This window comes from Saccostrea echinata, unplaced genomic scaffold (assembly GCF_033153115.1).
Source record: "Saccostrea echinata isolate AGI-Se365-2 ecotype Australia unplaced genomic scaffold, CSIRO_AGI_Sech_v1 ptg000029l, whole genome shotgun sequence".
In the NCBI taxonomy this organism is placed as follows: Eukaryota; Metazoa; Mollusca; class Bivalvia; order Ostreida; family Ostreidae; genus Saccostrea; species Saccostrea echinata.
In genome coordinates this window covers 17,423,648-17,440,568 of record NW_026889778.1, presented here as the reverse complement: position 1 = coordinate 17,440,568, position 16,921 = coordinate 17,423,648, and the positions used below count along the sequence as shown (strand labels likewise).

At 30.9% G+C, this 16,921-nt stretch overlaps 1 protein-coding gene across 1 annotated transcript in view; it reads left to right on the top strand.

Moving 5' to 3' along the window:
- Positions 1 to 16,921, top strand: part of LOC133195039 (ficolin-1-A-like) — a 186,743-nt gene that overhangs the window by 165,715 nt on the left and 4,107 nt on the right. The gene's annotated exons all lie outside the window — the stretch shown is intronic.

Here is a 16,921-nt window from a genome sequence, read left to right as displayed (position 1 = left end):
TGTATCTGAGCAGGAAAAATGGTATACATTAAACCTATCGCAGGATTATTTGGACATATTCCACATAGCGTAACTCGGAAAGGAAAACACGGAAGTTACAAATTGTAATCTGAACATTTTTTTTCTATTTTCAATGACGGAAGTTCTTAAATGAAAATGGTGTCGTCATGCAGCCTTCAATATCTTATTTATTCAAATCTGGACTATATAACAAAACAATAATTATGGACTCTTATGGTGTTGAATATAGTTTTTTAATCACCAGATAAATATCAATATTGACCTCGGCTTCGTCTCGGTCAATATTGATATTTTTCTGGTGAGTGGTGAATAACAAACCACATTCAACACCAAAAGAGTCCATAATTGTATAATATTTAATACATCTGGTGAATGATGGTATCATTTATATAAATATACTTTAATTTAATCATGTAATTTTTTATTTGATTTGCAAGTCAAAAATTCAAACATTGCTCATATGATGATAGTGGAAGAAAAGAATTGTTAACTTCTGAAAGAGATCAACCAAGTGCAAAATTCAAAAAGACTTGGACACAGAGCCAGAGCTCCAGATAAGGTGCGTATTTGCAGAAATATGCATTGAATTTTTCAAAATACGCATTAAAATTTAAAATAGGGCGTACATTTACGCATTAGCAATCATAAATAAGCATTACACTACGAAAGTACTGCGTACAATGGATTGGATTTTAACTCATTATGTGAATTGAAGTCAGCTCAGTGTTTGAATTTTTATCAAAAGGAAATTTTGATTAAGCGTATTTGGAATAACCTAGACCGATTTCCAGTTCGAGAGAAAGATTTGAATATTAAATACTCGTACTTTGTCTGAAAATATCACAGATTCCCACTGTTCATATAACATCCAAATTTTCGTTTTTGACACGTACAGGTGATATTGTCAAAATTGGGCAAAATTGAACACGCGTTGTCTGTAATTTATTCGTTATCACTGTTTATTAAACAGTTCTTGTATATTAACCATTTTCTGTAGCAACAATATCATCTATAGTCCGCCGACAACTTTTATTAATTGTATGAAAATATTGCTTTTTTGCGTTTCACATGCTCTTGTGCTATAAATAGCACCACGCGACTTTTAGTGCAAACAGGGAGTAACTCTAAAACTTTTACCTCTGTCGATGCCAACAATTTATATAGCAAAACCTAGTATATATTTCTGATTAAAAAGACAAACAAACAAACAAACAACACGGAAAAACAATGGGGCTGGATATTTTGAGAGGGGCAGGTGGGGATTAGAATCTAAAGATTAATTTTATTTGGCCAAAGGTCTCGGTAACTCTTGCTACGATCGATATAGGCCTAGTCTTAAATGGAGTTCAGCGTGCCCGTGGTAACTTTGCCTATCGTATGGTCTTTCTTGTGAAAAAAAAACCGAAATGTTTCTCAGTTATAACTAAAAGCTGACAAAATTTTTAAAATTTCATTAACCTAATTGATAAATGCAGAAACTAACATTTCTTTTACATTCCTCTTTCAAAAACACTTGTATCAATAACAAGCTAAAAATCTTGTTGAAAACGTAATACGGCGGTTACTCGAACATTCCCGCCGCCATTTCTGATCACTGTCCAACATTAGATGTCAAAAGAGCAATTGATTAACATAATACTCTTTGATTATTTTGCTGAAAAGCAAAATCTGCATTGATTTCAAAATCAGGGAGTAAATACACTTTGAGGTAAAAAATTATCTGGAGCTCTGCAGAGCTCAAAATTTTTTATAATTATATTTTTTCATTGTTAATGTCTAGAATTAAATAAATGTAAATGTTAATTTGCTCACAGTCAATAAAGGGTATATGTTACTCTAGCTGTGGGTTTACTTTACAACCTTGGATATTTGATATATGTGTGATTGTAATCTCAAGTTTTGAAAAAGAATCTTAATAATCATTTATTAAATAGTGTATCTAACTAAAGATTTCAGACATTCTTAACTTTTGCTAATTTTTGCTGCAATGTCATATTTTAGGTGCAATACACATATACTTTCAATCCATACAAGACGAAGAAACGCCGATTGCAAAAGCTGATTCCATTAAAGCAAAGAATGGTGATGTACCAAAGAAAGTGGCGTTCTGATGAATGTTAAAAAGTATTCGAAGAACTAGACACCAAAAGTGCCACTCACAAATCAAAGCTGTCTAAAAGGCAGAGCATCAGAAGAATTAGGATAAATAAGGAATCCAAAAGAGACAAACCTGATGATGTAGCGATTGAACAGAAATGGGCTATTAGAGATCAAATATCTGAGTTGCTACTGTTTTGCATAATTGTGATGCTTTTTTTACTTAACTTGAATTGACACATTCAAATGTTATATAAGAAAAATATACCTAGTGTTGTATTTTTGACAGTTAAAGTGTTTTCTGATGCTTGGTTACAGATTAAAACTCAGTCATATTTTTTATTGTTTGAAGATCGATTCGCTTATTTTGTATAGTACACGTGCACATACATTTTTAATCTTGATTTATAAATTACATTTATGTACAAGTTTGACTTAAATAATTAGTGTATGGACAATTATTGTGAAAAGAAATAGGAGACAATGCAAGGGTAGTCTGAAAGAGCTTTGCTGGCAGTAAGTTGCAGATCTTGATACCCAAGTAAGAGAAAGGTGGTGTCTATGACCAATCCTTTTGCTGTTGCTTGTGGGCGAGTGAGGCTTCTCTGTCAGTGGCTTAGTTTGTCTTAGATGTAAAAAATAGACCAGATAAAGACATTTCTGAGTAAATAGGGTAAATAGTGACTTTAATGTATATTATATTGCAAGAGTAAGAAATTAATTTGTTTCCTTTCATTTGAAGTAAAGAGTTTAAGACCAGAATTTTTTGCATTAAGATTAAAGAGTAAGGCTAAAAAATTTTGTAACATGTACTTGTACATATGTTTATACAGGCCTTTTTATATGTACGTTTCGGAGCTTATTCTTGAAATTTTACGGCAAAGACTAAAAGATTATTTACTGAAAATATCGTTATCAAAATGTCTTACATTCCAATGTAAAATTGATTTGATGAGGATATGCTATGTTTCAATCCACAAGCGATAAACCTGATGATGTAGCGATTGAACAGAAATGGGCTATTAGAGATAAATTATCAGCTGTTATTTGTTTTGTGTAATTGTGATGCTTTTTCCTTAATTTGAATTCACATAACCATGATATAAAAGAAGTTTTCTTGATGGTGTATTTTTCACAGTCAACATAAAATGTTTACTGTACTCGGTTAATGATTGAAAAGCTGTCATATTTTTTATTGTTTGCAGATCAACTGGCTTATTGTGTAGCACACATGCCAAACATTCTTAATCTCCGACTTATTTCCATGTTTTTAGCTCTACTGGTCAGAGACCAGAAGAGCTTATGCGATAGTAATGTGTCCGTCGTCCGTCCGTCTGTCTGTCTGTCTGTCTGTCTGTCTGTCCGTCCGTCTGTAAACAATTTTTCAAAATGCTACTCCTCCTACAGTTTTGGTCTGATTTCAATATAACTTGGCACACAAGTAGACTACACTAAGATACATAATTCTGACTATCGGTTTTTGATTTCGATGAACGGTGTTGCCATGGTTACTAAAAATAGAAATTTCTGTGAAAAACATTCAAAATGCTACTCCTCCTACAGTTTTGATCTGATTTCAGTATAACTTGGCACACAAGTAGACTATACTAAGATGCATAATTCTGTGTATCGGTTTTTGATTTCGATGAACGGTGTTGCCATGGTTACTAAAAATAGAAATTTCTGTGAAAAACATTCAAAATGCTACTCCTCCTACAGTTTTGATCTGATTTCAATATAACTTGGCACACAAGTAGACTACACTAAGATACATAATTCTGTGTATCGGTTTTTGATTTCGATGAACGGTGTTGCCATGGTTACTTAAAATAGAAATTTCTGTGAAAAACATTCAAAATGCTACTCCTCCTACAGTTTTGATCTGATTTCAATATAACTTGGCACACAAGTAGACTATACAAAGATACATAATTCTGTGTATCGGTTTTTGATTTCGATGAACGGTGTTGCCATGGTTACTAAAAATAGAAATTTCTGTGAAAAACATTCAAAATGCTACTCCTCCTACAGTTTTGATCTGATTTCAATATAACTTGGCACACAAGTAGACTATACAAAGATGCATAATTCTGTGTATCGATTTTTGATTTCGATGAACGGTGTTGCCATGGTTACTAAAAATAGAAATTTCTGTGAAAAACATTCAAAATGCTACTCCTCCTACAGTTTTGATCTGATTTCAATATAACTTGGCACACAAGTAGACTATACAAAGATATATAATTCTGTATATCGGTTTTTGATTTCGATGAACGGTGTTGCCATGGTTACTAAAAATAGAAATTTCTGTGAAAAACATTCAAAATGCTACTCCTCCGACAGTTTTGATCTGATTTCAATATAACTTGGCACACAAGTAGACTATACAAAGATGCATAATTCTGTGTATCGATTTTTGATTTCGATGAACGGTGTTGCCATGGTTACTAAAAATAGAAATTTCTGTGAAAAACATTCAAAATGCTACTCCTCCTACAGTTTTGATCTGATTTCAATATAACTTGGCACACAAGTAGGCTACACTAAGATACATAATTCTGACTATCGGTTTTTGATTTCAATGAACGATGTTGCCATGGTAACTAAAAATAGAAATTTCTGTGAAATACTTTCAAAATGCTACTCCTCTTACAGTTTTGGTCTGAATTCAATATAACTTGGCAAACAAGTAGACTACACTAAGATACATAATTCTGTGTATCGGTTTTTGATTTCGATGAACACTGTTGCCATGGTTACTAAAAATAGAAATTTCCTTGAAATACCTTCAAAATGCTACCCCTACAGTTTTGGTCTGATTTTAGTATTACTTAGCATACAAGTAAACTACACTAAGATACATAATTCTCTGTACCAGGTTCGGATTTTGATGAATGGTGTTGCCATGGTTACTAAAAATAGAAATTTTCTTGAAATACTTTCAAAACGCTACTCCTCCTACATTTTTTGTCTGATTTCAGAATAATGTGGCATACAAGTAGACTACAGAGATACATAATTGTTTTTTGATTTTGTTGAATGATGTTGCCATGGTTACTTAAATCAAAATTTCAGTAAAATTGTTTTAAAAGGCTACTCCTCCTACAGTTTTAGTCTGATATAATAATAAATCTTGCCAAAAAGAGACTAAACCAAGGATCATTATTCTATTTATTGCTGTTGCAAAGTTTCAAGTCCAAGTGCTACTTTTATCTTCCTTTATAAATACAACCAGTAGAGCTACAGTCTCATCAGAGACTTCTGGTTACAAGTTTAACTTGAATAATTAGTGTATGGATATTTATTGTGACAATAATTAGGAGACAATGCAAGGGTAGTCTGAAAGAGTTTTGCTGGCAGTAAATTGCAGATCTTGATACCCAAGTAAGAGAAAGGTGGTGTCTAAGACCGATCCTTTTGCCGTTGCTTGTGGGTGAGTGAGGCTTCTCTGTCAGTGGCTTAGTTTGTCTTAGATGTACATGTAAGAAATAGACTAAGAGGATGTTTCTTGTAAGAAAAAGAATGGGCATTTTTTTTCCTTTTATGAAAAGTATGAGTTAAAGAATTCTTATTGTGTGTACATATACATGTACTAATGTATAATAATTTGTACAGACATATGCCAGATCTTGTTTCTGGACTTATTAGGCATAGACTAGAAGAATATTTACTGAAAAGTAATTTTATGTTTCATTTTCGAATTCCAATCTGAAATTGCTTTTAATAGGATATATGTAATTTTTAACACGGTAATCTTGTACCTGTCTACCTGTTTTGTTTATTGACTGTTTTGTTTATTGACATTCTTAAAAATGAAACAGCAAAGGATGTTCAATGTTATAAAATTAATGTACCATTCCTCTAGATCTTGATACACAATCATTTGCTGTTTGCCTTGCAATGTTTGTGTCAATTAAATAAATGAATTCCTTTATATATTCCAAAATTTTTAATCATTTGTCTCAAAAATGTTTACTGATTTGTCTGGTCATAATGTACTTTTCTCTTCTGCCCAAGCACTTTTCAATACTGGAAAACATTAGAAATTTTTTTGAAATCACATGTATTAAGTGTAGTTTTAGTATAATTTACAAACCCATGCAGTAGTTTTTATAGGGGCAGTTTCAATCGCGGATTTTGCATTCTTTTGGAGTCCAGATTGCATTTTTGACCTATTGTTCTGATTCATTGCCGACAGATTTAAATTTTACATACAATTCTATTTTTTTAATTATTGTTATTGATTTGTTTGGACATGAATTATTTGGTGACCCATTTTTGTCAGGGTAATTTAAAACTTGAATTCCATTTAAAAGTGTTTTGTAGAATTCAAAATTCTGTCATTTACTTCAGTATTTTAGTACTTACTACTAGTATGTAAAAATTTAAATAAAAGCATTAATTTGACATTGTAAATTTTTAAATTTTAAATTCTGTCATTTAGGCATAAATTCTGAAATATTTTATTCTTTGTTAGAATTCATTGTTTGTACACCATTGAGATAACATGTAATAAAATTGAATGAGAAGTGGATTTGTGTGTGATTGTAAAATAATTGCAGAAAACACAATTATAAAGCCAGACATATATATATATATATATATATATATATATATATATATATATATATATATATATATATATATATATATATATATATATATATATATATATATATATAGTAAAAAAGAATCGTGAATGATGAAATAATTTTATTAAATTTTATCTAAAACAACCATAAATCTTTATGATATTGGCAGGTTTAATCCATATATTTTCATCACATATACAAGAGGTATAATATTAGTTTATGAAAGAGTAAAATTTGAACGTATTAGTAAGTTTACGATTTTCCGTATATAATTCAGTTTTGGGATGTATTACAAGGTAAAGTGTGAATTAAACAAGAACAAATTATGAGGTAAAACTCTACATTAAATTTTATTAACCAAACAATATAATATAAACATAAAACTTTATTTTATGTGCATGTTTAATAATAATTATACATTTTGCATATTAAAGGTATAACATGTGTTTACGGAAGACTTAAATCTGAATGTATTAGTAAGTTTACAATTTTCCAAACTTTATTAAATTTGTTCTTTTAATTTTCTATTAAACTCGTATTAAATGCTAATTATTTTCTAACGTTTACGATCCCACAATATGTTATACTATGCAGTTAAACATTAAATAACCGCAGCATTTAAATTGCATTTAAGGTAAAAGTAAACCCGACTTTTCATGCAGTGTAAAATCCTTAACATTTTTATTTTCTCATTGTATTTTTAACTTGTTTCCAAAAAGGAAGATTGAGTGAGCGGTAAAACAACATTAAGTTCCAGAGGTCATCATACAGAAGGATACAAACACACTGTAATATTACTCAATATTAATTAATATTGAATCATTTAGTTGTGTTTATCTTTTTTTTTTCTTCATTATGTGGATGATTTTGATTCGGGCCTGAAGACTGCATTGTACATCTACACATAAGAATTTCTGTGATAGTTTCCAATTGTTAACTCGTTCCATAGCATGTTATATGATTTGTCTTGTTTTCAAATCATTGTACTTTTTTCTACAAAAAATCAACATTTTGATTATTGAGTTCGAAACTCTTAATATCAGCTTTAGTATGAATTTATTTATTTATTTATTTTGGCTACTTGATGAACTTTTCATACAACTCTTACATATATGTAAATAAATGCTACATTCACATTACATAATATACTTAATATGATCTAGTATTAAAGTTGTCATTGATCATAAATTTCCCGAACTGTTTTTTTTTTAATAAAACGACGTTTTCTGCACACCCTCAAAAGAACAACAAAGACGTACCTAGTACGTTCAACTCTGAAAGTCTACTTTTATCATTAAATAACTCCAGTGTTAATATCAATTAATATATCCAGTGTCAGGGTTCATTGGTTAGAGTGCTAGCAAGGTGCGCTCGAAACTTTAGGGTGAGTCCCGGTTGAAACGTTCTACAAAAGTGACAATGTCACCAGGTAAATAAGTGTGTGAATATTATTCAAAATATCTGATTTAAATGGCTCAGAGGTAAAGCGATGCCACGATCGAGAAGAGGGTTAGTCTGGGATTGATTAGACAGGATTTAGAAATTAGGCATATTTTCACCAGCTGTGCAACAAATATACTGCAAATTTTTTAGTTAAAAACGTGACATTTGTGAGGGCGAGGGGAGAATAAAACAATAGCTCATCTTGTACTGTACGTCAATATATTTCACTTGCTATAGTTTGAAAAAGACAATTAAGTTCAAACTACGTTGCATAATATATGTCCTTAAGAATGTATAATGTTCTACATGTAATATTTCTATACTATTCATTGGCATATCCTTTCCTTACTATTGTAATCATTTCATATGTCTATTCTGGGTTCTAAATTAGAAATAAAACATTCTGTTCAGTTATGTAAAATAACAATGCAAGTTCCAGAGGGGGAGCCCCCCCCCCCCCCCTTTAAAGATCCGCTCATGTTAAAGCCTAAATAGTGTATTTCCATTTGGGATATCCTAAACGGGCCATTTGCGGGACTGGTCCAAATCATCCACAAAATAAAACCTAGCATAAAATCTGACAAGGGTAGACGATAATTATTACATGAATTTAATTTAGTTAATTTAGTTTCTCTTAGTACAAGTAAACAAGTGCATGTGTCTCAATTCCTAATTACTGATAGGGCTACTCCTACAAGTAACAACCTTGGTTAACATCCCTACACTCCTTATATATCTCGGACTTGTTACGCGGCGATAGGTCAAAGGTATCTCGCCGTGAACCTCTAGCATGCTGGAGTACTAAATTATGGCTAGTTTTTATTCGGTCAAAATAACGATTTTCAAATTGCCGATTCTCCTGACTTACGGGGAGAAGGCTACACCTGGACCTTCTTTTGATTAAAATATCACTGCTAATCACAAAATATTGAATAGTATCTACTGACTGATTATCTTGAGCATTAACTTTTTGAAGAAACGTGCAAACCAGTGAAACCTAACATTCCCATTTTTGTAGGGATCCCGATCCCGATGAAATATCCACTAAATTCATTTCCAAGCAAAAGATTTCAAAATAAATAAATAAATAAATAAATAAATAAAATAATAATAAAAAAAAATAAATAAATAAATAAAAAAAGAAGGAAATATTTGGTAAGTTTTTTTTTTTTTTTTTTTTTTTTTTTTTGGTACCAGGATCCAGCACCCTTAACACAACAATGCGTATGGGAACTTTATATTTAGTAGTTTAACATCTTTTACACGAATGTATTTTCACGAGTGCAAACTGCGAGTCCGATGCCAGTTGGGTGCCAGGGGCGATGTAGAGAGAAAAAGATGGGGGAGGGGTGTAAAAAAAAAGAGACTTCCATGGAGAAAAGGTTACATGTACATAAATAGACATATCATATGGGGATATGATGTACAGTTTATTCTTGAGGTAGCTCCCACGTGATTTACTTCTCATTAATATTTATAAGATCCTGCATAAACTCGAAATATTTCATTTCTTTAAATTTTTATATTAAAACTTGCAAAAACAGTTTGTTTTGTTTTTTTAAGCCTCCGTCATAGTTATTTCGGCAGAATTTGGGGTTATTAACAGTTGACAACTCATGAAACCATCTTTTTTGGTAATAAGTAGGTCACACTGATTCAAGAAATTGCCGTTTTCAAATTAAAAAGGCGGTCGTAATTCTTCATGAAATGATAAATCATCTGTATTTTAGAAAAATAGGCATTCGTCTGCACCTATTAATCGGCGGAAGAACTCTGTCAACTTTCAATAAACACTTACATTTAATCACCAAAAATGATAAAGACACCAATTCTGTGCTCTTTCCTTCATTAAAACATTATACTCTCGCTTCGGAATTTCAAATCAAAAAGGCGGTCGCAACTTTCACTTTGGCATCAACAATATTGTCATTTCCGGTAGGAGATATTAAGAAAAATTTAAACATCGGCGGAAGAACTTTATCCGAAATAGTTCGTTCTCTATATAAAACTTTACGGAATCTGTCGCCATTATAGCTCCAATATGGCCGATATGTAAATGAGAAGAATGAACACCATTTCTCCATATGTTTAAATAAAGAAACTGGAATTTAAAGTGAAAGGGAGAGACGGAAACAGTCTTATTTTTGGACCGTCCTCCGTTTTCAAAATAATCTTTAGCATTTATAAGTATCGCATTACCGCTACAGATGTACAACGCTTCCTAATTACAACATATACATGGATTACAATTTCCTTTGTTAAGCTGGAGGAGATGACTTAAAACTTTAAGCAGGATTTCTTTTATTTTCACTTTATTAAATTTGAAATTCTTGACCAGGCTATTTTTAATACATATTTTTTGGCAAGTTTTTTTTCCCTACACATCTGCACACTTACAATATTTAAAAGTTTCATTGCATTTCGACTAGTGGCTGAAAGAATTATATATTGAATAGAACTCTTGCTCAATTAAATTGTACTTCGTCTATAGTTTGAGTGAATTACATATTCTTTGCCATTCCGCGTCGGGGACAGATTTGCGTATGTAGCCGTAACAGGTTAAGGAGTTGTAATCGCCAATCGTCTCAATTGATAAGATGTAGTGGTACATGTATATGTACCTGTAATAAGCAGCCGTTTAAACGAAAAGTAACAGCAAGGAGTTGGAATTTTTTGCATTGAAGCGGTTATGTTAAACTCGCCACATTTTGACCTTAAACTAAGATTAATTCTACCCTATTGCCTACCGGTAATTACATCTATGTATGACAGTTAAAAATATACCTGAATGATCAAAGAATGAATATGTCATGAAATACTTAAAACAAAATGATGTTGACCTTAAAATAAAAGTTATATTGATCATGAATGAAGCTAATTTAAAAGAAAATATCTATTGGGAAAAAAATGAAGAAAGAAGTGGAAGTACGTTTCAGACTCGTTTTTCTTATTTGATTTCTAATACAGTTTTCAGCAGATGAGACCAAAGAAGCGTAAATACTGTTTTAGCAATCATTGTTGTTCACCCTTCATTTTAAGACATTAAAACTTGCAGGATTGGAATTATTAAAAAAAAAAGTATGCTTAAAATCATATAAATACAACATTTTTATTCGCATTGCACATTTTTTTAATTCCAAACTTACGTAGCAATGATTGTGCAATGCGAATAGAAATGTTATATTTATATGAATTTAAGCTTACATTTTTTTTTAAATAATTATACTACAGATTTTAATATATTTGATATCGAAATTGTAAAACAAACAAGCATTCTGAGAGTATTGCGTTAGCAATACTAGTCCCCTACCGGCAAGTGTAATCTGGTTCCCGTTAAGAATTTAAAATGCCATAAATCCATCAAAAATTAGTGAAGCGGAACGAAATTCAAACTTGGTCTATAACTCATCAAGGTAAAGTAGCATACCAAAAATCAGCTCAATATCTGCAAGCGTTTAGGAAAAAATTGCGGAAAACCCTGAAAAATTGAAAAGGTCGTAATTCCGTCAAAAATCATTGAAGTGGAACGAAATTTAAACTTGGTCTGTAACTCATCAAGATACATTCGCATACCAAAAATCAGCTCAATATCTGCACGCGTTTAGAAAAAAAGTGCGGAAAACCAAGTGGGACAGACTGACAGACAGACAGAGGGACAGACTAACAGACAGACAGACGGACGGACAGACTCCGAGGAAACCTATAGTCCCCTCCGGTTTCACAAGTAGGGGACTAATAAATGTCATCGTTAATAGTGTAAAAAATGTTACATAGGAATCAATTAATTCTTAAAGTCCTTGCGCTTACCCTACCAGTAATATGGGTAATAACAAAACATATAAAAAGTGTAAAAACATTTTATGATTTTTTTTAAAATAAAATTTGAATAAGTTATCAATGATAAATAACATTTGATATCTTTGATATGTGTTTCAAATGTATTCTGCGATTAACTACATATAAATACTAAGGGAACTGAAAAGGTCAAAAAGAAGTTCTTGTAAACTATAACAGCATTGTCGACATCCGTGCTACGTGCAGCTGTGAACACCTCGCGATTTTTTTTCTATAATTTAAAAAAAAGAGTTTACACTATGCTCATAACTATTTTGTTTGGGTAATTATGTGCATGTGATCGTCAGAATTTTTATAAATTTTATAGAACTTTAACCTAGGAAATGACCTTTAACCCCCCCCCCCCACCCCACCCCGTCCATGAGAAGGGTTCACTCGTTTTCCCCATTTTAGTTTTGGGTAGGTTTTTATTCTTGGATACCCTGGGTGTTCAATCGCATTGCCATAAAAGGGGGGGGGGGCTTTCAATGAAAAAATGCATGATTCTGAATATTAGAAGCCATAAAAAGGGGGTACTTTAAAATAAGGGACGGTATTGAAAATCTCAGTCACAACAAAACTCTGACAATTTTAATGAGTAGTACATTGACATAGGGCGCTTTCAAATTTTCTTAGACTTTGTGTAATTAAAATCAATTAGATAGGATTAAACAAATAAATAAATAAATAAAAATAAATTATGAGTATTTAAAAAAAAAAAAAACATTGCTAGATACATCTGTATTTTATTTTGAATTTCTTCGTGGTAATTTTAACCAAGATATAAACGTGTTCACGACTTATTTGAAATATTCCTAAATTCATATACGTATGATGTTTCAATTAATTGTTCAATAATTATTTTTTATATCGTGCTGCAAAGATCTGTAACTTATAATTTGTATATGTGACAGGTAGCTGTATGTATCTACACCAACGTGAAGATGAGGTAACGTGCGCATTTTAATAACTTTAAAAAATATACTTACAGACACAAGGATAAGTTCTTCTACTGCAGATACAGCTGTTGAGGAGAAACGGGTTTTGATGTGTGCACAGTTAAACGACGTCTATATATCAGGCAACCAATTGAAGCCCTGTTGTCCAATCTATTGTTTTTTTTTTTTTTTTTTTTTTTTTTTTTTTCCCGATGGAGGCATGTAGCTTGTACACATTCGAAGCCATACCAACCCTGCCATTGTTGTGTTGGGGGAACGGGGGGGGGGGTGGTTGGGGAAAGAGAAATGTAGCTTGTCAGCGGATTTGTGTTGTAAAGATCCCTTGAGAGGTTTGGCGTGCAACAACCCCACGTGCCGGCATGGATGTAAATGACAAACAAAAATCGAAGCTTAAGCGGTGATCTTGTTTTTCATTCATTCATTCAATCGATCATTCATTCATTCAAGAAAGAAAGAATAAATGAATAAATAAATAAATACATAAGAAAATAAGTAAATAAATAAATAAAATAATAAATTAGAAAAAAAAAACTTTAAAAATATCAATAAAACATTTCAATCACGTTAATTTTCAACTTTAATAACAGTGTACTGTAAATGGAATTGTACATAAATTCTAATTGCGTTAATCGTTTTCTTAATAATATTCCGGTTCATAAAGCCTTTATATACACTAATGAAGAAAACACTTTGTTTAAAATATTTTAGAAAATAAACAAATAATTTTTAATTTAACTATTCTACGCGCTTTAAGTTTTCCTTTTTTTTAAACTGATTTTTCTCTCATGAGTCAAACATCTAAACGATAGATTTAAAACTTAAAAAAAAAAAGGAACTACATGTACATGTATATTTCTAATTGCAAAAAATCGTAATAATAGGTTTTTTTTATTCTTTGTAGGATCAATCAGTAAAATATATATAGTGTTGTTTTCTCTTTAAAATAAAACCGCAGCATAGGTAAATCAAAAAGACCGAAAGACAAAATGAATGAAAATAAATTCATCTATTTACACGAGCATTTAGTGAAAAAAATATATACAAACTGTAATTATTTTATCATATTATTTTATATATGTTATAAATTTTGTAAACATCGACTACAAAGGATTAATTTTATCGCATCAACGCACGAACTTTTCAATAACCTCTCGTACTTTACGTAATATGTCAAAGTCTATAATTTATGTATGTACCATTTTCAGTGAACGATTATTTGTTCCATTCCATTCATAAATAGTAGAAAGTTAAAACTATTTGATAAGGTGTTTGCAGAATAACTGAAAAGCAAGATATTTTCAAGTTATTTATATTTCGTTTTGATTGTTTTGATGTAAACTACCAGACTTTTTTATTTTTTTTTTTTATAAAATCCACAAAGACAAACTTGAAATAACACTATCATAAACGAAATAATCAACATGACACAAGACTGATATCGATGAAAGATTATTATTCAACTTTAACTAGTCCATAATACAATGCCAAAATGGTTCAATATTAAAAATAAATAAATAAATAAATGAATAAATAAATAAATAAATTTCTGATCAGAAAATCACATTACAATCCTTGTAAAATAAATAACTTGTTAAGTAAGTTACTACTGTCTACGGAAAAAATGTGATTTAAAGTGACAAAAAGTTGAATAGATTAATAAGGATGTTTGCAGAAAAGTAGCAATTTGAACATCATAGGAAGTTTACAGTTTCTTAATATTTTAGAAATTTATTATTCGCATTATTAAAAACCAAAATAGGTCGAAAAATAGATACCAATACAGGTATCTATTTATTCGGTTTGTATCATCTGTCCTTAACTCAGGTTCGATGAAACAAAATGCACTGTAAAAGAGACTGGTGATAACGCATAATTACATACAATGTCATAGAAAAAAGGATATTTTGTTTTCAATATTTGTGAGTTTTCGTTCGAGATGTTGCACAAATTTGATTCTTCAACAAATACTCCTCATATGCACTTTCATTATAAAAAATGTTAATATATTTTTATTGCATTAAATAATAGATGAAAAACATTAGATTTTAGACAGAATATCATTAAGTTCAAAAATAAATTCTTGTCTAACAATTCCTCGTGTTTTTACCAGTAAATGTACACGTGGATGTAGGATTTGTGATACAGAAAGCTTGGATTTATTTGCTTGTAAATAGCAAACACTGTTTTATTGTAACAAAAGAAAGCACAAAGTATACCTGCGGTCAAGTCAAACACGGAAAAATGGGAAAAGTTTTGTTAACAAAAGAATCTGAGTTGACGCGTACATGAAGCAGGGTATTTTTTTCTCAGTTAATTTACTTTAAAACAGACTGTTTTCAATATTACCAAATGCTGCTGTCCTTTCATACAATGTAAGATTCGTGATTTTTTTCAAAATAGACCAGTTGTTTTCTCCCGAAACAACATAGAGATTCTCCAGTTAAAATTGACTGCACTGATAATTCGGTCGTATTTTGTTACCTTTTCGATTGAATGTTAATAAAAGAATGACTCTAAGTAACTTTATTTATTTATTTATTTTTTAAATAACACAAGATTTTTGAGTTCTATTTTTAAATAAATTCTATAAATCATCATTGTCCTTATAACTAATACTTTTCAGCATTAGGGAACTTCAACTTTAAGATCACATCGCTTGTTTAAACATTGTGTATTTCCGCCGTTTTACTCGTGAACAATACAAGGGAAAACGGGGAGGGGGGTGTGTGTCAAAATTACTGCTACATTGCAAAACAATTTAACTCATTACCGCTATTTTCTCCTACATTTCGGGTTGCATTATTACATTTCGCGTCAAGATCAACGCAAAATGTAATAATAAAAAATGTAATAATACAATTTTCGGATTATTACTTATTTCGCGTTATTACATTTTCGTCGAGATTAACGCAGAATGCAATAACGCTCTTTATGATTGTTACATTTTGCGTTATTTGATTTTGCGTTGAAGACGACGCAGATTGTTATAAAACAAAATGTAATGACACAAGATATATTTTTTTGTTTGAATTTTGTTTAAAGGCAAAACATCACTAAATTAGTTTAAATATACATTCAATATTATAAAACATGAAAAGGTATCATGCTGAAGTGGATAAGTCGGATAGGGGTAAGAAATGTATTTAAAGTTTTTCAGATAATTTTTTGTACATGCAAAGCTTAGACAAAAACTCGAAAATCATATAAAATGTATGTTCAGAGAATAAAACGAAACGCACATGATGTGTCGAATCATGAAGTTAAACTTGCATATTTCAGTATAGAAAAATATGTCTAATTATATAATGAAAGAATTTTTTTTGTTAGATCGCAGGGTGGGCTCATATTTTTATTATTAGTTGAAGATGCTCAAATTCACCCATTTTCTTCAAAATTCAAGAACATTGCAATTTCACAAATTCTGTTCTTCAATACTTGGACTCTCAGGGGAAAACTTTTTTATTGGAAATTCATGTTCTAAATGGGACATTAGGACTTTGTCAGTTAATTGGTATATGGAGATGACCATTTTATGTAGTTAGTTAACCTCTTTGTATGAATCACCTTTTTAATATGGTTTTACAGTGAGAGAAATTTTGGAACGCCACCATTTATCAGGGGTAGCCATCCAATTTCAACCTGTACTCGGTACTTAAAGGTATTGAGCAGTGAGAATTTTTTTTAGTAACAGCTTTCTGTGCGATACGGTATCTTGAAACTAAAATGTTTCGGAAAACTATAGACATGAATATAAATTAGCGTGACTTTGTTCAAATATCAGAAACATATGTTGCACGTTCACAAGTAATGAAAAAAATATAAAAGATTCGTTTTCTCGTATCACTCAAACCTATCTCAGACTGTACTTATTTGCATTGTTACGTAGGAAAGGTGAGTGTTGAATTGGAATAAATTATTATTGGTGGTAAAACTAAAACAGATAAAACTCATTAAACGGAAGTCGGGTTATCATAA